This window comes from Pleurodeles waltl, chromosome 7 (genome assembly GCF_031143425.1).
Source record: "Pleurodeles waltl isolate 20211129_DDA chromosome 7, aPleWal1.hap1.20221129, whole genome shotgun sequence".
NCBI classification, from domain to species: Eukaryota; Metazoa; Chordata; class Amphibia; order Caudata; family Salamandridae; genus Pleurodeles; species Pleurodeles waltl.
The window spans coordinates 314,929,366-314,953,842 of record NC_090446.1 but is presented as its reverse complement, the minus strand read 5'-3'; the positions used below and the strand labels follow the sequence as shown (position 1 = coordinate 314,953,842).

At 47.4% G+C, this 24,477-nt stretch overlaps 1 long non-coding RNA gene across 1 annotated transcript in view; it reads left to right on the top strand.

Annotated features, from left to right (window-relative positions):
• The window catches only part of LOC138304060 (uncharacterized), a 775,383-nt gene that overhangs the window by 83,429 nt on the left and 667,477 nt on the right, over positions 1-24,477 (top strand). The window lies entirely within an intron of this gene.

The window sequence follows — 24,477 nt, the reverse complement described above, 5'->3', positions numbered from 1 at the left end:
GCTCAGGCGAGAAAGTGTAACACCTCCATCCAGAAAAGACTTTGGGCCTCATTACGACCCTGGCGGTCATGAGACTGCCGGGCCGTGGTGGAGGTCGGACCGCCGCCAAAGTAGGGGTCCAGCCTTCCCATTGTGACCGTGGCAAAGCCACTGCGGTCGGACCACCAACACCTTCAGGTTGTCGCCAGCCGACAGCTTGGAGCTCTCAGCGAGTCCCCTTTCTGCCAGCCTTTGCATGGCCTGGCCATGAAAAGGCTGGTGGAATGGTGGTGCTGGGGCCCCGTGGGGTTCCTGAAATGCCTATGCACTTGGCATTGTTAGTGCAAAGGCCCCATGGACAGCCCCATCTTGCTTTCCACTGCCAGAATTACAGGCAGTGGAAAGCACAATGGGTGCTTCTGCATCTGCCGCACTGCCACATTTCCGCTGGCTCGATTACGACCCAGCATCAATGTTAAGGCCCTCTTCACCGCAGGGCCTTCCGGCGGAAACGCTGTTTCCACCGGAAGGCCCTGTGGTAAACTCGCAATAGGGCCAGCGGTGTTCTGCCTGCACTGGTGGTCAGTTGGTGGAACGAGTTTGGCAGGCGGCTCTCACCCCAGGAGGCCAGACTTCCGTCTGGTGGTGGCAGGCTGGTAAAAACCAGTCAGCAACCATGCCAGGGCTGGTAGGTTTTGCAGTGCGCACCTCTAAGGTACCCTCTGGGTACATTTAATAATAAATACAACACTGTCATCAGCGTGGGTTTAATATTCTGAGTTGTTTGATGCCAAACAACCCACTAGAAAGGGAGGCCATAATGTAGCTGGGGAACTCATAAGGAACAGTGTCCTGCACATGTATTTGCAATGACTGCATACTTTCTATGTCTCAAGGTTCTGTAAAGACACTGTTGGAGCATATTTGCTCATGCACACATATGCCCTGACATGCATTATAGTGCACCCTGACTTAGAGCAGTAAGGGCTACCAGAGGGGTGACTTACCCTAGTGCATGCAATGTTAGTGGACCTGGCAGTCTTGGTGAGTGCCATGTCAAGTTTGCAACTTTACATGCACCTTGTAACACACTTGCAATGGCAGTCTGCATGAGGCTAGCGTGGGGCCTCTCAGAGTGGCACACTTGGTGCTGCAGCCTTGGGCGGCTCGATTCAGTGCCCATGCCCTAGCTACCAGGTACCATCTACTAGGGACTTACAAGGGTGGCTGAAGTGCTAAACATAGTACAGTTTTGGTGAAAGAGATCTGGCACTAGAATGCTGCTTAGCAGGGGCCCAGGGCACTTACAGTTTGAAACCACATCATTCTGAAACTCACAGGAGGCACTGTTTCAGAAACTATAAACACCAGAACAGGGTTAACCTGTCCAAAGACCACTGTCTGGCAACTCCCAATTTACATTTACTCAGCTGGTGGGATACCATTTGTCAGATGTGGGAAGTAGAGGGAGTGACATGACTACTAAGGCCAAGATGGTCCTGTGTTTGTAAAACCTACCATCAGCCAAGTGTCCTCTTGTCCAAAGACCATTGTTTGTGAACTCACAATTGAAGTGGACTCTCCTGGGAGGATAACATTTGGATAGTGTGTGTAGTCCAGGGAGTTATATGACTGCAACTCCCAGCAGCCCTTGGGTCTGAAACTCCAAACTCCAGAACAGGGTTCACTGGCCCAAATACATCTGTTTGTAATCTCTCCAATGCACTTCACTCACTGGGGAGTATACCATTTATCAGGTGTTGGGAACTAGAGGGAGTGCCATGTCTGCAACTCCCAGCAGGCACTGTATCTGTAACACCAAACACCTGCACAGTGTACTCTTGTCCAAGGACCCCTTTGTCTTAACTCTCAATTGAAGTGTACTCACCTGGGATGATACCATTTGTATACTATGTGTAGTACAGGGAGTTACATGGCTACAACTCCCAAGAGGCCCTGTTTCTGCAACTCCAAACACTAGCCCGCTGTTCTCTTGTCCAAAGGCCCCTGTGTCATAACTCTCAATTGAAGTGTACTCCCCTAGGAGGATGATATTTGTATAGTGTATGTACATGACTGAAACTCCCAGGAGGCTCTGTTACTGTCACTCCAAACACCAGTCCAGAGTCCTGTCCTCCAAAGACTCCTGTCTGGTAACTCACACATGAAGTGCACCGGGGATAATATTTGTATTGTGTGTATAGTACAGGGACTGACATGACTCTAACTCCTAACAGGCCCTGTTTCTGTAACTCCAAACTCAAGCACAGTGGTCACTTGCCCATATACCGCTGTTTGTCAACTCACAAATGAAGATCACTCACCTGGAGGGAGAACATTGGAAAAGTGGGTGAACTAGATGGAATAACCTGACTGTATCTTACAGGAGGCACTGTTTCAGCAACTCAAAACACCAGAACAGTGTTCATTTGTCGAAAGACCCATGTTTGACAACCCTCAATGTAAGTTTCCTCAGCTGGGAGGATACTATTTGTATGGTGTGTGTAGTAGAGAGGGTGACATGACTGCCCAGGCCTGGAGGGTCCACCACTGTTACTTCACTCACCAGTTCAGTTTCCTCTCCTTCCAGTGCTTTATTTGTAAATAAAAACGTGCTAGTGCCCAAAGCCCTCCTCTTAAACATGCAGCTGGTGCAAATAAATGTGCGAACACAGAATACTGAGGCAGTGTAATCCTGAAGCCACCTTGGGCCTCTTTAATCCATTTACAGCCACTCCCTGCCCTCTCAGCTCACTCTTGCAGCTTTCTGATTTCTCCTCTTGTGACCCATTTTCATTTTTCTCTTCCTCCATCTTGCCCATGTGTCTTTTGCTCACAGTAAATGCTTGAGGCAGAAAAATAAGTGCCAGCCCTCTAAAATAAGTGCTGGTGCTCAGCTCACTGTCTCCTCCAAAGAATCCTGTTTGTTAACTCACAAATGAAGTGTAGTCACCAGGGGATAGCATTTGCATAGGTTGTGAGGTACAGGGACTGACATGACTGCTAAGGCTAGCAGGCCCTGTTTCTGAAACTCCAAACAGCAGCATAGTGTTCTCTTGTCCAAAGATCCCTGTTTATCAACTCCCAAATTATGTTTACTCACCTGGAGGATAACATTGTTCAAATGTGTGTAATAGCGAGAGTGACCTGACTGCAACTCCCAGCAGACCCTGTTTCTGGAACTCCAACCACCAGCACAGTGGCCACATGTCCCAATACATCTGTTAGTGAAGTTTCCCTTTTTTTGGTGCAAGCAAGTTGGGTAGGCCTCGTCTTGGCAGGATGGGAGAGGAGGAGCTGGGTGGCTTTATTTGGCTGGTGTGCCTCTTCCTACAGTTAAAGATGGAGGCAGGTGGTCGTGTGATACAGGGCTATCACACAGAGGCATGGAGGCTCCAGTGGGCAAAGGTGTTGTACCATCTCAAGAGAATCGACAACACACGGTGCAATGACCACCAGTTGGGCTGACCTTGTTGCCAGGGAGCAAGACCTGCTGGACCCCCTGGGGATTGTGATTGGTGGCCCTGTTGGTGAGTACAAATCAGAGTAATGTGCACATTTAAATGCTCTGTAGTGAAAGTAGCTGATTTGTTCATATGCTGCAGGCAATGTTTTTGGGCATGTGGAATGCTAGTTAAACATAGTGGGCCATATTTCTACTTCATTATCACCGCATTTCCGTCATGTTTTGAAGCAAGAGCGGCGCAAACGTACAAAATACAATTATATTTTGTACGTTTGCGCTGACTTTATGTCAAAAAGCAGCACAGATGTGGTGCAAATAATGTATAAATATGGGCCACAGTTGCCTGTGAGATATACAATATTTCCTACACATTACCGTCATTTGTTGACGCAACAGCTAGACTAACTTTCAAAACACAACAGGAGCCTGTAAATTAGTGCTGGTTTCACGTCAATTGATGATGCCAATGTGGCTCTAACATATGTTTCATGCATGGTCTGTGAGTGTGTCAGGAAACACATGTTTTAAATCCAGATTTTTACAGGTAATAGAGTGTTCCTCAATGTTTTGTGATACATGTCTGAACTGGATTCGGACACGTACGTAACAAGGTATAGCTGACCTCAGGTAACATCTTAGACTGATATTTGGAGTTTGTAGTGCCACATTTAAATTCTGGATGGATGGCAAAAGGTATGCACATGGGTTCATGTCTCTATGGTGTGTGCAATCTACCATAGCTGTGGCACATCAAATGAAGAGAATGATACAAATTGAGGGCTAACAACTGTCCCTGGCCCTCTCTACGTTGTACCTGTGTGTCTTAAATTGGTCTTAGTCACAATGTCTGGGTGACTGGTATTGCAGTCCTCACGGAAAGTGGCTTGGCATGTCTCTCATGGATACACGTGATGAGAGGAATACACTCCATGAATTAGTCTACTAACTAATGAAGGAGCATGTTTGCCACCACATGATAGTTAGAGCCACTGCATGTGTGCAGATATGTGTGTCTCACTCACTGGAGTCCCTGGGTCTGTACATGTTTGCAGTGGTATGTAGGATGTAGTATCATCATGTCTGAGAGGCTTGACTATCTGAGTTAATGTTACACATAGTATTTGTATTTGGAAGTGTTGTGCAGTGCACAGACATTGAGCACATTTCTCCCTTCCATGCCTTACAGGTGGACCCGCACCCTACACTATCGGAGAGGTGGCTCGATTTGCAGACCCAGACATCTCCAGTAAGTGTTGATATTTCTGTTCTGTGTTGTGTTTGCTGATGATGTGTGATTGACTCCTGTGTGTTGTACACATAGCAAGGTGTGATGCGCTGGTCAATGATCGGTTTTGTTCCTCGAGTGGAGTATCATGTTTTCCCCATCTTTGAGTTGGCCAATCATTAGCATATTGTCATAATTTGGGATTGTAGGTCAGTCCTGTAGGCACGGCAATGTGAATAGGGATAAAATTTAATATCAGAAAATTTAGCAGTGGACCATACTAGTGATTTAGTCATCAAGTCAGACCCTGATTCTCCCAGCATAGGGATACCAAAGTCTTCAGCTTCCTTATTCACTAATGAACAGGTTTGACTGTATGTTTAACTTCCTAGCAGCATGTAGTTCCACATGCTGTGCTACGAGTATAAGGCACTTGAGTACAATGGCCTAGGTATGCATGCAGCTCATGGCCAGAGGTGTGCTTGCATCTATCTGCTTGTTGTAAGTCATGGGTTACTGGTAGGAAATGATGTTGACAATGGTCTGCATTTCCAAAGATAAGTGTTGATGAGATTGTCCAAGGTTTGGGTGTATCCTAGTTGGGCTTCCTCCTTACCTGTGGTGTGCTGGCCAAACCCATGTACAGCTGTCCAAAGCCTCCTGGGTGTCCTTGTTGTTTGAAATCATTTGTTGCTTGTCCATCTTCCCATTCAGGCACAGGCGTAGGGTTGTGAATAATGTATCTAGGACTGATGATCCAAGTTTAGTACACAGACATGTAAATCTGTAAATCACTTGTCCAAACCTAGGATACCCACTCATGATTAGCAACAGCATTCTATCCTGGCAATTCCATTTACAACTCGCAGATCTTGTGGCCCTAGATTGTCATCAAGGACATAGTAATTTGTTGGCCTGTCAGTGGTGGAGGATTTGCAGCATGATTTTTACCTGAGAAATGGCTGAACAATGATGCCAAAGTCAATCCAGTTGTTACCCATCTTTTAGGGTTTTGCTGTGCTGTTTGATGATAGGGCATGTGTAGGCTGGTTTGGCATGTACTGCCTCAGGGACAATCAGTGATCTGTATGATGATATGGGCTGTTTCAGGTACATTAGATGTATTATCTGATTTATTTCTGGAGCCATTTCACACAATGAAGTACCTAATGTTTGGTTTTCTATTTGTCTTAAGAGTTGCCAATATGACTCCCATCCAGATTCGAGAGTTTCAGCGCAGGGCGATGCGTTACCGCCACATTCTGGATGTGGAGTCTGGGTTCCGCAACATGGCAAGGCGTCATCGCCATGAAAGAGCCTCCGGAGTGTGGAGGGCATTTGCGCAAGGGGGACCTTCCGTGTCCACAACAACCATCAGCACCACCACTACCACCCAGATGGCACCAACATTAGTAGGCACCTTTGCTGGACCATCAACATCCACAGCTCCAGGACCTTTCACAGCACCACCTGCACCTCCTCCTACAGACATGGCACTTACAAGGGCCCATACTTCCTCCACTGGCACCCAGACCACCCCTGCTGCAGTCATAGACCCTGCAGCTTTTCACCAGATACAACGGAACGTGGACCGTGTATTGCGGAAAATGACCACGCTGCAGCAGGAGGTGGCACAAGTGAATCAGAGGGTGCATGCCATCAAAAAGACCCTGCGGAGGGCCAACTTGTAAACCTTATACTCAGCCAGGATTCCCTCCCCTCCCTCCTCTTTCCTAGTTCTTTAAATTAGTGGGTTTAGTTGTCTTAGTGTTAGGTTAGTATAGGCTTTTAGTTTAGTTAGTAGTAGTATGTATGATACTTTTTTTAACTGTTTTTTATTATGTGTGTGGGTGGGTAGGGGACGATGTTTTTAAAAAACACAAAAGAAAATATATGATATAAAAAACAAAAACCCCCAAAATATATATTTGTTTAGTATAAGATAGTATGTGTTTAGGTTAGTATATGTTGTCCTCTGTGTGTCCCGACTTATAAGAGGGGTGGGGTTTTGATGTTTAGATTGTTTTGTTAAATGCGATAAGTAAGTTTAGCTAAGGTTAATTAGGGACAGTTGTGGGTAAGGTGTAGTTAGAGTAGTTTAGGTTAGGTAAGGTGTTTCCACTGGTTTTAGATTCTGTTTTTACTGTTTAATAAATGTCTAGGTAACCCTTTACAGTATGTGTCAAATGCTTGTAGATCAGGGCCTTGGCATGAGTGAACAGTGGCTCTTGTGTGTGTGTATTAGCTTTTGTGTCCCATGCTGCAACCAAATCCCAACTGAGCTGTTACATTGGCATCTACACCAAAGCTACTTAGCTAAGATTCGGTCATCCATTGCACCCACCACTCACGGTTACTGTGGATCCCAAAGTGTGGTTAATTTGTGATGTATGTTTTCAATGTCACATACTTTGCTACCAGATTTGGTATTGAAGACACTCTGTTAAGTCTGCCTGCAGCCTGATGTCCAAGCAAATCCTTATAAGGTGAGTGGTAGTATGCTCTCATGTAGTATGGTTTACATAACTTACACCTATTATTTGTTACAATGTTCAGCCCGGTGACTTATTTGTATGAAAACTCATACACATCCATTCATGCTGTATGGTGTGTGTTAGGTAAAAGTTGGGGCAAATGTCACATACGTAAGTTTTGGCTTGCAGAAAAAAAATTAAGGAACTATTTTCTGGCTTAGACATCCCTTGAGGAGGCGTTATTCTGTCCAACACAGCATTATGGTGTATAGTTTCTATTTTCCTCTGAAATAACCCTCAGGAAGGGAAGATAATTGTGCAATCCAGACCACTGTGCATAATTATCAGCCAACATTCGTTCAGGTCAGGTGTACGGACAATCAATGATTATTAACCTGAGGTTAACATCACTGATGGCCATTACGGTTGATGTGTCATATTACACAGAGACAAAGCTGTTGTGTAAGTGCTATTTATTTTAAAGTGCTGTAGTGCTATATGTACATTGTCCATGATTGTGAGCCCACTAGTGTGACATCTTTCATTGTGAACCTACACAAGTGCAAAAGGACATGGCATTGGACATGCTGGAGTGAAGTGTCAGACAGTGCAGAGGGACAGGATTTGCCAATGAGGTAGAGAGAGACAATCACAGGGCAGGGTGACAAGATAAACAACCGGCTGAAGGACAGTGCTTGAGTACGGTTGTTGCAAGACTGGCATGTTACAAAGCACTGACCTTGGTAATAGGTGGCCACAGTGCTTAATTTGTAAATAAAAATGGTGCAGGTGCACAAAGCCTGCGCCTGAAGCCATCTTGGGCCTCTTCAATCCATGTAAAGCCACTGCCTGCCCCTTCAGCTCACTCTTCCAGCTTTCTACTTTCTCCCTTTGTGACGCTTTTTCATTTTTCTCTTCCTCCGTCTTTCCCATATGTGTCTTTTGCTCGCAGCAAATGCTTAAGGCAGAAGAATAAGCACCTCAAAAATAAGTGCCGGTGCTCAGCACCTGAAACAAAAAGCACAAATTAAGCACTGGGTGGCCATGTGGCAGGGACAAGTGCTACCTTACTGGTGAAGGTGATCTGTTCCACGTCTTAATCTTCTGATGTATGTGTTGTCTCCTCTGCCCTTGGTGGTGGTGGTTGTAAAGGGGCAACACACACCTCAGTGTTTGAAGATGTGGAGTTAGATATCCCGGTAGCTTCCATCTGTGGGGCTCTTAAGGGCAGTACTGCAGCAAGGAGGAGCTGCTAGTTCTTAAGAATAGCAGCCACATCACGGTGGTAGGCAGCCAGGTCGGCCCTGAGGGGTTCAATATTGCATTTGTGCACGCATTGACAGGATTATTGTTGTAGGTGTTGGGTCAACTCTATTACAGCTGTGCTGATTTCCTTCAACCTTTTTTCAAGTTCCTGCAAGATTGTTGTTCGCCCTTGCATAGCTGCTGCCTGTTCTTCAGTTGACATCATACACAAACGCACCCCCTCGAGTCTGGCTGCCATAGTTTGCATCCCCACCCGCACCTCCTTGGCCAGCTCCCGCTGTACTCCAACTACAGTTCGCTCAAAGCTGGTGCCAGGGTCGTCAGAGTCCTCAGCTGTGATGGAGCCGGCAGGTCGTACAATTGGGGTGGTGGGTGGGTCCTCTGTGATGGCTGCTAGTTCTGTGCTCCTCCTTGTGACTGAAGGTGGGGTCTGGAGGGTTCCAGTGACATCTTGGAGGGTCTGCTGGCTGATGTTTGTCAGCTCGTCATCCTTGTCATCAGGGTAGTCCTGGACAGGCATATCCGCAGGAGAGCCATCATCCTCTGCAATGAGATATGGTACGATTAGTGTGTCTGTGTTGTGGCATTTGTATTGTGACATGCCTGCCTTCCGATTATTTTCACATTGTGATCTTGGTTCCTGTTCATTGTTCCTGTCTTTAATATTAGCATTCTCCCAGGCCTATGCCCCACCTGCATGTCACATGTATTGTGGTCAGTTTGTGAACTTGTCAGCATCACATCCTCTAGGTGTTGGTTTTGGCAAATTTGTGAATTGCCACCTTCTTGTCCTACTCAACCCTCCGTCTACTTCCATTCTCATGGTGAGGCCTCTCACTGGCTGTGGGTGTTCTGATGGGATTAGCACCACACTTAACAATCTGGAACTGCCCCAGTCTCTGATCTTTCACATTCACCTATATGTTGTTGAGATCTAGCATATACTATGTATAGCAATGGTATGGCACAATATGGATGTCAGCATTGGTAATGTGTACTGCCGATGTTGGGGAATGTGTGGTACATTGGATTGCAATGATTGTCCTAGCAGTGTTTAATTTCCTCTTCTGACTGTGCGGGTGTATTTCTGTAACCAGTTACATATGTCCTCCCCCTCAATGCTGTTGTCTGAGCAGTATGACATTTGGGATGTTGCATGGTGTCATTGGAGCTAATGTGACCCAGGCACAGGGTGGACTCTGACATATACAGCATGTGTATGACATTAGTGCTGTGTACCTCCTAATGTTTATGACAATTGCTGATGTTTGCAGCAACCATGGACAATCACAGTTGACAGGATTGGAACATTTGTATTGATTTCAGGGGATTGATAACGTTGTCATCTTGAACCCACTAATTTGGGTGTGTTTGATCCATGGGGACGTTACTGCCATTAGCTACTTGACCTGCACACACAGCTGAGGTGGTAGTGGCAACTGTTGTCAATGTTACATTCCACTTGCAGATACGGCCAGAGTTTGTTAATTGGGCTTAGTTAATGTAGGGAGAATACCGGCTGACGTGTGAGGGGCTGCCAGTTTAACGTTGTATCATACCCTCCTGACCTGACTTTACCTTTCCAACATCCTTGGCATGGCAGCATACCCCCATGCAAAGGTTGTTGGTGTAGTGTAGTATTGTGCCCCAGGTTTCCTCTGTACAGCCCATGCCCCCGTGCCAGGCCCCTTTACCCATGCCACTCCCTGAATATCATGACTTAGATGCATTGTGTAGTAGGTATGTCCACCCCCCTGCTTACAGTTAACATTTGTGCATTTTAATTCCCCATGCAACTTACTCTGCATCTGTGTTGTCTCCTGGTAGTCTGCGCTGTCCTGTCCTTGAGTCCCTGTGACGATCTCATCAGGGATGACGGCTGTGACCATCTCCTCCATGTGGTCCAGGGCCTCCTGCGGTGCTGGACTCCCATCTCCAGTCTGCAGTGCTGCCGTCCTGTTCCTGGCCATCTTTTCTTTTGTCCTGTGCTTGCAGTCAGGCCAGCGTTTCTTGCACTCGATGACTGTTGTCCGTATTCTGCCACACTGTTGATCTTGTCAACAATTTGTTGCCATATTGCCTCTCTCCTACTAATTGGCAACTTTGAGGTGACAAACAGTTGGTGCTGGTGTTCTGTCAACTCTTTCACCAGAATTTCCTGCTCCTCTGCACTGAAGCAACACTTTCTTTTCTTCTTCTCCCTGCCCTGGGCCTTGTGTGGGTCCTCGTGGCTGGTTCCTGGTCTGTTGTCATCTTCCTGGGGTCTGTGCAAGCATCTAGGATCCATTTTGGCTCTCCTTACCACATTTTGCTATGTTTGTGCCGCTTTTTGATGAAATTGCATAAAAAAATGGCGCGTATCCGGTTTATAACGTCGTAAACCGGCTCACAGTCATTTTCGCCTCGTTAACGTCGTTTTCCTTTACGGCCTGATGCATTGGTTTGAGCAAAAAAAAATGACTCACGCCTGTGGTTTGGGCCACTGTGCGTCAAAGTGTAAATTTGACCCTGCACAGCGCAACGAAATGGCATTAGCCGGCGGTTAAATCTTTGACGCAAAACTGCGTTGCCTCAGTTTTGCCTCAAAATGTATAAATATGGCCCTCTGTGTGCAAAGGAGTGATCCCAAAGGCCTAAAGATGCATCACCAGAATGGTATTGGTAGCAGACACATTCACAATGCACTGATCACAGGATGACTCCAATCACATGTACAACAAACTCCTGGGTCTGCCTGCATCACAATCAACTAGACCTCAAAATGGCCAAACACTTATCTTGTCTAGACACTGGTTTGCCTCCACTGGTGGCGAGATGGCATTCTCAGGCCACCCACCCAAGTGCTAATGATTTCCACATTTTATCAGCTGCTTGCCTTAGATTGATATGGCATAGTTCACAAATGGCAGGTATGGCATAGTTCACAAATGGCAGGTCAATACCACCAATATCATGGGTACTTGCCACAATAGGATTAACTGCAAAATAACTTTGTACAAGGTCTATGCTTAATGTAACAGTAAAGGTAGATGTCACAATACAAACAGTAATTTTGTATCTTTCACATCAACAGACTGAGCTGCCACTGGGAACAGAAGCCACAGAAGAGACTGACACTACCCCCCTGGATAAAGCCTTCAGTGAAGAAGACACTCCTGGACTTCTGGATATGGAGGTAGGTTCTGGTCAGACACCAATAGTGAGTCTCACTGTGGCCACATCAACACCTCCCAACCCGGTTGCCTCAACATCACATCGCTATGATGAGGGCACGGCCCATTGTGGGTAGGATGTGTGGGAGGGATGCTGTGAGCCAGCTAGGTGACGCCACTGGGGCTGCTCCTGGCCAGGACATAATCAGCCACATCTTGGTGGTCTAGCAGGAGTCCCAAGGCGTGATTGGCCAGGGCTTTAACTGCCATGCATAGAAACATGCGAGAACAGATGGAAGCCCCCAAAAACACCAACATGGCCTCCCTGACAGGAGTGATGAGGGACATTCACACTGTCCTGAGCAGGGCTATTTCAAACCGTTGCCCCCCTTCCTTTGGCTCATCAACACCAGGCACATCTACCTCAGTGCCAGCCACTAAAAGGGAGGACCTGTCAGAGGAAGAACCTCCCACAGACACCACAGCCTCCATAGCAGTAGATCCCCACCACCACGCAAGCGGGGACGTCTGGCAAAGAATCCCGGAGGTGCGGATGGCAAGACATCCACCACTCCAGAAAGTGACCTCTTCCTAAAGGAACTCCTTTGTGTTCCACATAGTCACTCTGTTACCTGATCCTGAACAACCTATCAGTTCCAATGTGAAGAGTATTCTGGACTTTGGACTCCCAATGGTGCGGCATCAGCTCCAATGATTACATTCACCATGACTGACACCTTCACTTTATTATTGTTCTTCTTTTCTGTCGAAATGTTAATTACTGCATCAGCAGTGTAATGAATTCACCCATCACAAACTTATTGTCTGCTTGCTTAATTTCAACATTTTATTATGTAGAGATGTAAGACCATGTGAACCATATGATGAAGACATAACTTACTTGTACAAGGTGGAATACGTTACAGGTACACAGTGTCCTGCTCACGATTACAAACATTACACACAAACCCACACGTGCAAGTGTCTGGTCACACCAAATATTTTATTCCAGTGTACAGCACATAGGCTGTCCATATAGCTGGACCTTTTTGACACAATAATGTAGGACTTACATTGAGTCAAAGTACATATTCAAGGGTTCAGCCCCCCAGACCATGGAAGGGGGAGATTTGTCAGACAATGCCTGTAGAATAGGCAAACATTAAAGTGAATTATATCAGCAGCTTGAGCCTTATCACATACCACATCAAAGTAATCCAACATCACATAATCCAAGATACTGACAGATGGCAGTACAAAAGTCCATGATCATGGGCCCATCATAGCCCAATGACCATGCATCTGGCAGTATGACACACACATATGTCAGTGTTGTAGCACAGGCACTGTGGCCTGCAATGATGAAACACATCTACATTTACATATAGGTCATACAAGAAACATGTATGGCCAAAGTGAATGCTGAATGACTTGCTCGCAATTGATGACTACATATTTCATGCCCACATGATGACACACATGATACAATCGGCCCAACACAGCACACAACACAAGTCCAATGTGTACTTCTGACATTCCTCACAAACACTGTGCAAGCTGCCTTGGCACAGGTCTCATACATCCCAAATCCATGACCTACATTACCTGAAACAATCCATTTCTACTTTGTGTGTCAGAACAGCATCAGATACCTGTCAATGTTACAACTCTGACATGCCCACATGAGGTTGTCATGGTGAAAGTACCTGTACAAAGACAAAACAAGGAGTATATGCTTGAAAACATATCCATTGTGCAAATCACATAGCAAGCAACTAGAAATGTAATTACATTGCAAAGAAACTGACACAAACAAAGCAACATCATCACGGAGGGGATATGTCAAAGGGTAAAGCTTCAAGCATTCTTTGGCTGAATATTGTAGAGTATCAGCTCCTTAGTTGTTGCTAAAACACTCACCTCCACACATTCTCCCAACTAAAGTTCATTGCACAGTCAAAGTCTTTGCATCAGATGACATATTTCCACTCATGAAAGGTAGCTGTTGATGAGATCTTCCAGCAAGTAAGCTCCTTCCTTTTTACCACTGTCATCCTCACTTGGCATTGCAGTATTCTCACCCAGTAGCACTGCAGGCTCCCCCTCCTATGGGAGGTATGGGATACTCCTCTGCACGGTGATGTTGTGAAGCATGCAGGATGCCACAGTGATCTAACACAGTTTTCCAGGTGTGTGGAGGAGGGCTACTCCCAGACTTGTCCAGACACCTAAATATGGCATTTAGAAGTCCAAACGCCCGCTCCACTAACTGATGTGTTCTTCCATGGCCCTCCATGAAGCAGACTCCCCCTGGCATAGTTGGATTCTTTGGTGGCACCAACAACCAAGGATGGTTTGGATACGCAGAGTCTCCTGTTAAGTTATGGGACATATGTGCAACAATGAACCACTCACTTCATGACTGTAGCACAAGACATTGCACACACACAAACAGGACAGATGTGACTTATAAACCAGCGAAGCCTTCTCTGGGTACATTTGTGACATCAGCTGGGGTGTGGTGCTTTTCTACATTATGAAGGAATCACGGGCAGAACCTGGATAACAGGGACACACATGTGAAATGTAGAGATTTGGCAAACAGACAACTGGCATGTTGATGGAATGGAAGTTCTTTCTCCTACAATAAGCTTGTTCATTGGCCTGTGGTGGGACCAACCCAGCATGTGTGCCATCAATGGCCCCCACCACATATGGGATGCTTGCAAAACCCTAAAAGTCAGCCTTCACATGGACTACATCCTCATGTAGGGGTAACCAGATATAGCTGTCAAGGTCTTTCAACATTGCTGAGAGGACATCCTTCAAAACCAGACTGAATATAGGTTGGGACATATCAGCAGATAGGGCCACTTTTTGTTGGAGGGACCCTGTGGCCAGGAAGTGCAATACTGACGTGTTTGTACAATGAGTGGTATGATGGTTGAATAACTAATAGCTGGCATCAGATCTGGCTCCAACTGACAACATATGTCCACTATTGTTTGCCTATTCAGGCGGTAATACATTATTATGTGCCTTTGGTCCATGGTCTGAAGGTCTGGCTGTGGACAGTGGACAGGAGGTTGTCACATCCTCCCTCTCCCTGGGCACCAATGTATGACAAGAAATAATTTGTAACATTAGTCGGTGTGTCCACAGCAACATACGTAAGGTATGTCAATGATCTCGTGTGACAAGGCATTTCTGACTGGATAGACATGGCAACCAGTATACATCACAGCTCCAAATCACACAAGGGTCACGTGCCACCCATGGGTTTCCACGTGTTCACAACATGTATATAGACAAAACTCAAAGATGTGCAACACAATTGCCCCTCTAAATGTGACTGCATATCCCGACCCCCAAAATGTCTGTTCCTACTGTTAAGTGCCTTCTGTGCCCTGCAACATACTACAATGGTGTTTGAGTAGTAAGACCTACATAACAAGAAAGGATAAGGATTTTTGCAGGTGTGATGCAGTTTCTAAATCCCAATACAGCACTTCAGGCTTCCTGACCTACTCCACTGGACATTAGGAACCGCTTGCGACTGCCGGCGGAAATCGTCATAGTGGTAGGCGGTTGCATCTGCAGAGGACACAGCCAAAGGCTAACATTGTTGCCAGTGATGGTCGTGTGTCAATGATTTGTTTGCCAGCAGTGGCGGCCACATCCATGACGGACGTGACTGTTATGTTCTCCAGATTTACTCACTTGATTCCATACATTGCTGCCAGCAACACCTCCACAACCTCAGCTGCTGTGTGCCGCCTCTGGAAGCAATCATGCCACGTCCAGCGGGTGATAGGGCCCCTGCCTTCTCACCAGAGGAGCTGGAGAGGCTGGTTACTGAGATCCTACCCCTGTATGGACTGCTCTATGGCTTATCAGAGGAGCAAGTAAGTCCCTCATGTGCACAATTTTCTTTGTAGTTCACCATTCTTTCCCTCCTCACAGGCTAGAATGTGCCCATGTGTGCCAGTTAGACCTCTTGTGTGCCTGTTGCTGCATTCTGTGTGGCATCAATGGAATGGACACTGTGCAGGTGTTGGTTGTCAGTGTCATATGTTGAGTTCAGTCACATTGTGCTGTGTGAGGTTTTTGGGCTCCTAGATCATCCTTGTGTTGCATGCACATAACTATTTAAGGAGCCATTACTTCCATCCATTGACATCTCTTTCCTCATGATTATTGTAAATGTCAAACAACAAGTATGTAAATGACAGCATGAGCTGTGTATGCATCTCATTTGAGAGTCATGTGAACAATGTGTATAATGCCACAGATGTTTCAAACCACGCCTGGCCTTGGTAAACTCTGCCCTTCAAGTTGCCACACATACCACATGGCAAATTGTTGTTAGCTACATGATGTATTGTCATGCATGGAAGTGATGGGAATGGAGTGTCATGTAGGTTCTGTCAGCTCAGCCTGCAGAAACCAGGGCCTGTCACATGTATCTCCCAGTATGGGACCTAGTCTAGGATGTGGGAGAGTCACTGTGGCTGTGCAACTGAGGCACTGTTCCAATCCCTGTATCCCAGCAGATTCTGTCTGTCAAGTGGCCAATATGATGCTTTGGTGGCAAGACCTGCCCTGAATACCTCATTCCTTTGACTAGATTAGGAATGGGTACAGAGGTAAATCATTAATCTAGTCCATGTGTACGTCAATGTGTGTCTTAGACTCATGATACATCCCTAACTCCCACAGCTCTGTTGTCACCTTCACACAGTTCATAGTTGTCCTGTACAGGCATTTTGCATAAATGACAGTCCCACAGTGTATATAGGGGAGGCCATGATATGTGACTCAGTAGCTTGGTCACACAGCACAAACTGTACAATGCATGCCTTTGTTTGTTGTATGCCATCTCTGTTTGACATGTACATATGTCCAAAGGAGTGTTCTGTGGTGCTGGTACATAACACAGTACCCAACCATTCTGAAGTGGTATGAGTCTGCATTTGTTGAGCCACATGTAAATAAATGGACAGGGAAGATACTTTCCTTACCTACAATTCCAGCCCCTTGATTGTTACTCATGTGTAATGTTGAAGTTTGTACTCTAGCAGTTGCCTGTAGGGACTGTATGCAGTGAGTCATTCTCACAGATTGTGAATGCCTTGGTCCATTCATGCCTAAAGAGTTTACTCTTCAGAAGCCACAGAGGTGTGTAGTGTTTTATTGTGGATTGCATCATAGTACAGTTTGCAAGAGCATGGGCTACCTGATGTCAATAAGCTTGATTAGTCGTAGTAGGTCATGAGCAGGGTAGTGGGTCAGTCTGCAGATGCAAATTCATATGTCTGTAGTCAGGTCCCTGTACTTACTGGCTTGTGTGTTTCACACTTGGGGAGTATTAACAAATTGAAAAGTCCTAGCTTGGTGTTACTGACATGTATGTGACTCAATCATTTGTGGTGAAACTTGTGATCATAATCTCTTGATTTGTCTTTTACATCCATGCAGTTCAACACCAATCAGAAAAAGGAACAATGGAGAGCCATCGCCAAGAAGGTGCTGACATAAGGGGTCCACAGACATTGGAGAGCCCTCTGCCGCAAGAGTAAGGAGGACCTGAGATGCTGGGACTGTAAGATTGCAGAGGTCCATCTGGGGATGCTCTGCCAACTTGGGCAGGGTGCCCTTGAGACTATGACCCTACTAATGGCCGCATTCTGGGGGTGGCCTATCCAGACCTTGATAGCCATTTGAGGGCAGCACAGCAGCCACAAGGGGTTGAATACAAGGCATTTTCCTGCCTGTCACATTGCCAAGTGAATATGCTAGGTTCTGCAGCTCCCCCTGATGGTTAGGGATGAGCTATGTGTAATACAGCAGATGAGTGATTGTGTAGACATGTCATGTGCTGTATACTTCTTATTGGCCGAGGGACCTAGGACACAACTGTGTACAATCCACAAACAACTTACTCTCCAGGAACGAAATATGGCTGTGTAGTGATCAATCAAGTACTGTTTGTTGTTATAGTGGGAGAAAATTCCATGCAAAAGACCACTACTCATCAGTGTTACAGGCCAAGGGTATGGAAGTGATGGATCAATGTCCTCAGCCATGTGTTTGGGTAAAGAGTATTTTGGTATCTGCCTCCTAGAGGCTACTTGTCTTCAGCGTGTGACAGGTGCTGGTGTCTCACTACAGTCGGTAATGTGAATATGGCCATTATACATGTGACAGAACATACTTTGGGGGTGATTCTGACTCCGGCGGTCAGAGACCGCCGGGGCCAGGGTCGGCGGGAGCACCGCCGACAGGCCGGCGGTGCCCCGCAGGGCATTCTGACCGCGGCGGTTCGGCCACGGTCAGATGCGGAAAACCGGCGGTCTCCCGCTGGTTTTCCGCTGCCCATGTGAATCCTCCATGGCGGCGGAGCGCGCTCCGCCGCCATGGGGATTCTGACACCCCCTACCGCCATCCTGTTCCTGGCGGGTCTCCCGCCAGGAACAGGATGGCGGTAGGGGGTGCCGCGGGGCCCCTGGGGGCCCCTGCAGTGCCCATGCCAATGGCATGGGCACTGCAGGGGCCCCCATAAGAGGGCCCCACTTCGTATTTCAGTGTCTGCTATGCAGACACTGAAATACGCGACCGGTGCCAATGCACCCGTCGCACCTTCCCACTCCGCCGGCTCAATTCTGAGCTGGCGTCCTCGTGGGAAGGATGATTTGCCCTGGGCTGGCGGGCGGCCTTTTGGCGGTCGCCCGCCAGCCCAGGGCAAATCCCAAAATACCCTCAGCGGTCTTTCGACCGCGGAGCGGTATTTTGGTGGGGGAAGTCTGGCGGGCGGCCTCCGCCGCCCGCCAGACTTAGAATGACCCCCTTTGTTCTTTGGGTGTAGATACCGATCAATACCTTCCCTTGGCAAGTGGGGAATGTCCATTGACATGATTTATGTGCCATCATTGTCACCAACATTCCTTTTGCCTTCATGTCAGCATGTGTCCCTTTCTCATTTACAAAACGTTTGTAAGCTGCTCTTTTATTCATGATCTTCCTGTGTTGATGGGATGATGTCTGTATTCCCTCACATATATGTGCATGGCAACCTGTTGGTGGAATAAGACTTTTACAAAGAGGTTATATTTCATGTTGTGCCACATACAGGAGTGTGCCACCATTGTTTATTGGCTGACACATACCTTCATAGATCATAGCATGTCATTTGGCATGTACAACTGCAGTAGCGATGAGGGACATGACAGGTAGGCCTAGAGATATTAGCCACAATGTACCTTTCTGTGCCATCGATGTAGAATAATGTATCAAAGTGCTTAGCACATGTGAAATGGGTAATGTTTGTAACCTGACTGTTGGCATGCATCATGGAATGACTTGCAGTTATGTTGAAATTGCATGTGTTTGCGCACAACCATTCATCCATAGACATCTGTGTCTCCATGACCATAATGGATACAATGATGTAGCTTCCAATTGTGCAACTTGTTGAGTGTCTTCAACAAGTACTTGCAAATCTCTGGGCCTTTTCAACATCCAAGGGACTAATGGTGTCTACCAATGCACTCAGAGTATACCATTGCAAGGGGTGCCAAACATTAGTGGTGATTTCCCTGGGGTTTGCTGATTTACTGTGTTGTGGAGGTTAGAGACATATCTCCTTGACATCTTACAGATGATGTTTACATTGTCCATTTGCATGCCAAATGTGTGGCCTATCTGAGCAACATTAGTACTACTTCCATGACTTCACTGGAACAAATATCACTTGGTGAATTTTGCATTGTAGAACTGCTTCCAGTGTGACATGAGTATTTCCAGTTACACTTCTCCAGCCTATTGGGATTTTGTCAGCAACATGGCGGAATTATAAAGCATCATTTCTTATTGTTGGGTCATGATGTATGTGACAAATAGATGTATGTATGACCTTTTGTGGGACCTATGGGACTGCAATTGGCATTGGCCTACTATTGCATGACAATAGGTAACTGAGGTATGCTCCATGGGGCGAAGCATTGAGGGTGATGAGGTCTCCTACAAGTTCAATGGTTACTGTATTTGCACAACTTCAGTCATGCAATTGTAGTTGTTTGATATCCTGATTTTCCTGTGGGCAACCTGTGACAGTTCCAATTGCACACATGCACATGGTATGGCACATGTATGGCCCACTTAGGTGGAGTTTGTAGCTGGGTCCTACTTGACATCATGGTAACGTTTGCTAACCAAAGCTGTTGTTCATGTGTGGTAATGGACATGTGATGACCCTATTTCTCTTTGTATTTGCAGCATCAGCCCAGGTAAGCAAAGGAGACAGGGCACAGCCGAGTGAGAATGCATCTGGCCATGGGACCTCGGGTCAAGACCACTGACAAAGAGGTACCCATTGGCCTGGCAGATGAGGGGAGTGCCACGGGGAAGACTGGAACAAAATCATCTTCATCATCAGAATCTTCCTCCAGTGGACACTACCTAGTGGTGGCAGACCCACCGATTCATAGAACTGTACCATCTTTGTCTACCACCCCCATTCCATCACTGCCCTCCCTGTTGCTCACTACCCAGTTGGCCATGCCCACTCACCCAAAAGGGTGGGTGTTTTCTTTGCCACAGGCACCTCCACCACAGCCCCTGTTACCCCTGCTGCACTGAGTGAGAAGGCTATTGATCTTGCAAGGAGTATCTCTGTCGGTCAGACAGCCATTGTGAATCATCCAGGACTCAGCAACCCAACTGCGGTGGATAAATGCATTCCTGGAAGGTATTCATGGTGCAATGTCTGGCCTACAGAGACCTTTTCAGGCTATGGCCTCCACACGGATGGCAGCCAGTCACTCCCCACCTTACATCTCCCCTCCACCTCCCTCTTCCCAATCCAAAACCCCCATTCCCCTACCTACCTCAAGCACACAGACTGTATCCGCACACATCCTCCTCAACACACAAGAGCAGCACACATAGACACAAGCATCACAAAACACACCGGCACACAAGCAGACATGCACCCACACACACAACATCAGTCACCACCAACCCATACATGATATCAAGCATCACCACAGCCACCACACCCAGCATTCTCATAGACAATGAATCAATCAATCAATCAGGGATTTGTAGAGTGCGGCTATTCACCTGTCAGAGTCTCAAGGCGCTGGGGGAGGACGGGGGTGCTAAGGATCAGTCGAAGAGCCAGGTCTTGACATTCTTCCTGAACTGAGACAGGGTGGGAGATTTCCTGAGGTGGATGGGGAGGATGTTCCAGGTCTTGGTGGCGTTGTGGGAGAAGGATCTTCATCTGGCTGAGGTTGAGGTAGGCTGGTCCGGCGTCATGTAGGGCCTGTACGTGTGAGTCAGGAGCTTGAAGATGATTCTCTTGTCGATAGGCAACCAGTGTAGTCTCTTAGGAGGACGGAGGTGTGTCTGTGTCGTGGGATGTTCTTGATGAGATGGGCAGAGGCGTTCTGGATGCATTATAGTCTTTTCCGGGTCTTGGCGGTGGTTTCGACGTAGAGAACATTGCAGTAGTCTAGGCGGCTGCCGGCAAGGGCCTGGGTGACTGTCCTTCTGTCTTCAGTGGGGATCCACTTGTAGATTTTTCGAAGCATGCGCAGGCTTTGGAAGCAACCCGAGGAGATTGTGCTCACCTGTCGGTCCATTGAGAGCGATGAGTCTAAGATGATGCCATGGTTGCAGGCGTGGTCGGTGGGGGCGTTTCTGAGGGCGGTGGGTCACCAGGACTCATTCCAGGCAGATGGTGTGGAGCAGAGGATGAGGACTTCTGTTTTGTCCGAGTTCAGTTTGAGGCAACTATCTTTCAGCCAGGCGGCGACTGCTTTCATTCCTTTGTGGAAACTAATTTTGGCAGTGGTCGGGTTGTTGGTGAGGGAGACTATCAGTTGGGTTTGGTCAGTGTCGGAGATGATGTTGAGTGCGTGGCTCCTGACGATGGCGGCTAGTGGGGTCATGTAGAGGTTGAAGAGGGTGGGACTCAGTGAGGATCCTTCGGGGATGCCGCAGCTGATCTTTGTGGCTTCCGAGAGAAAGGGGGGAGTCGGACCCACTGTGTTCTGTGGGTGAGGAATGAGGAGAGCCATTGCAGTGCTGAGTCTCGGATGCCAGCGTTGTGGAGATGGGTGCGTAGTGTGTTGTGGGAGACCACCCAAACTGACAGACACACACATCCACCACAACCACCATACCCACAGACACCATTCAAACAGACACACAGACATCCACCACATCCAGCATACCCGCAGACACCACCTCAACAGTTACACACACATCCACCACTCCATCACCCAGCACCTCAACTTTCCAGCCCACCAAGACAAACGCTTACACTCATCCACTCAACAGATATCACCCAAACACAAGCATACCTCCCAAATGCATAAACCCACGACATCCACACCAGCACAGCAGACAACCATTCCCTCAACCTCCAAATCCCCACCCCCTTCTGCTGACCGTCAATGTGTTTCTAAGAAAGTTTTTTTATTTGACCTTGTCTTTTCCCCTGTTCCTTCCACCCTCTGATCAAAAACCCAAGAGGCCGACCCAACTCCCAACCCACCATTCCACCTCCAAGTCATCCCCTGTCACACCTGCCAAGCAAGCACCCATACTTCTCCCCCAAGAAGAAGCCCACCAGTCCTAAGAAGCAGTCCACCCCTACCGAACCCAACCCCATCCTTTCCAAATCCACCCCCCTAAAGATGACCCCTGAGGTACATGCCCGCCCACTTGATGCCCCTTCCTGTGGAGGTTCCCTGGCACTCCTAGGACCACCAGACTCGTGGTGGCAGTCAGACAGCCACGGCTGTGGCGGTCTGACAGTCACAGCTGTAGAGGAGCACCACATTACAACCTTGGCAGTCTCACCACCAGAGGACCGCCGTCCCTGCCAGGACCTCTGATTCCAACAGGATGAGGACGGTTCTTGGTTGCAATCAGCAAGGATGGCGCTAAAGTCAGCGCCGCCCTGCTGATAGCAACCTTGTTCTACAGCCATTAAGAGGCTGCCGGAGAACAAGTTCAAGTGCATGGGGGGCCTCAGGGTGGCCCTGCATTGCCCATGCCCAGGGCATGGGCAGTGCAGTGATCCCCCTGTCCAGCACCCTTCAAATAGCATTTTAAGGGTGCTGGAGCCCCCTGAGTGCGGCAGCATTGTCTCCGGCTTTATTATGAGCCTGTGCCAATGCTGCTGCACCTTTCCCACTGGGGTGAGGTTTCTGCCGGTCAGCCCACTGGGAAAATTGTAATGGGACCGGCAGGGAGGTCACCAGCACCATAGCGGCCTCCTCTTTGAGAGTCTGGCGGACAGATATTTCAGTCCGTCAAACTCATAATCAGCTCGTAAATCAATTTGGGGAAGGTGTTAGGCTAAACTAAAGGGATAACATTTAATATTCGCACTCCAATCTAGAAGAGTTTGAGTAAGGCACTGGACACTAAAGAGAGATATTTACTATTTCTAATCCAATCTAAACCAATTTGAGGATGGCATTGGACTAAAGAGTTGAAAAGTAATATTCCCACTCTAATCTAACCATATTAAGGAAGAATTTAGACACTAGAGGGGTGACATTTACTATTCCCACTCCAATCTAATCCAATTTCAGGAAGGCATTGGACATCAAAGAAGTGAGATCTACAATATCTACTCAATCTAACCATATTTGGGGGTTGGAAACTAAAGGGGAGATATTTACTATTCCCATTCCAATCTAAAGGTCTCATTACAAGTCTGGTGGTCCAAGGACTGCCAGACTTGTGATGGTGGTCGGACCGCCGCACTCCAGGTAGAACAACCACCACGTTACACCCTGGTGGTCGGACCGCCTAGGGACATCCGTCACCTCCGGGAGCAAGGTTTCCAATAGGCTGATGATGGGCAGACTCATAGTCAGCCTCTGCGGTGCTGAACTCAGCGCTGATGGCTGATCATGACTCCTGTTTCTGCCAGCCTTTTCAAGGGAGGGACACCACCATAGCATAGAAAAGTTGGTAGAAACACAGTGCCAGGGGATACAGGGCGGCCACTGCTCAGCAACCTTAGAATGCACACAGTCTGCTATGGCAGACAGTGTGTATTCTGTAGACTTCTGTGTGATGGCATTGCCCTCGGCTCAATTAGGAGTCAAGGCCAATGCCACTGCATGGTTTCCACCGAGCTGCTCAATGGAAACCTCAGTTTTCTGATGTTTTTGCCTGTCACCCCAGAGGAAACCACGTAATTGGCCTGGGGAGAGACCTCCAGCCCTGCAACGGTCTCCTCTCCACAGGATTGGCGGGCCAACGATGGGTCCGCCAGACTCGTAATGAGGCACTAAAACAATATGAGGAATGCATTGGACACTAATGGAGTAAAATCTACTATTTCTACTCCAATATAACCATATTGAAGAAGGATATGGATGCTAAAAGGGTAACATTTACTATTCACACTCCACTTTAATTCAATTTGAGGAAGGCATTGGGCACTAAAGTGGTGACATTTACTATTCCCACTCCAACCTAAGTCTACTTGAAGAAGGTAGTGGGCGCCAAAGGATTTAAATTTACAATATCCATGTTGGAAAATAGCTCTCTCTGAATGGATCATCCCCAGAATGTTTGCCTGCCTCCTCCTTTTTTTCTGACCTTGTTTTTCTTGGCTTCAGTACTCTGGGCACTTTACTACTGGCAACCAGTGCTAAATGGCATGTGCTCGCTGCTTAAAACATGGTAACAGTGGTTTATCCACAATTGGCATATTTGTTTACTTATAAGTCCCTAGTAAAGCGCACTATATGTGCCCAGTGCCATCAAATGCTACTAGTGGGCCTTTACACACTGGTTGTGCCACCCAGAGGGAGAAGCCCTTTAAACATGTCTCAGGCCTGCCACTGCAGAGCCTGTGTGTGCAGTTTGACTGCCACTTCAACT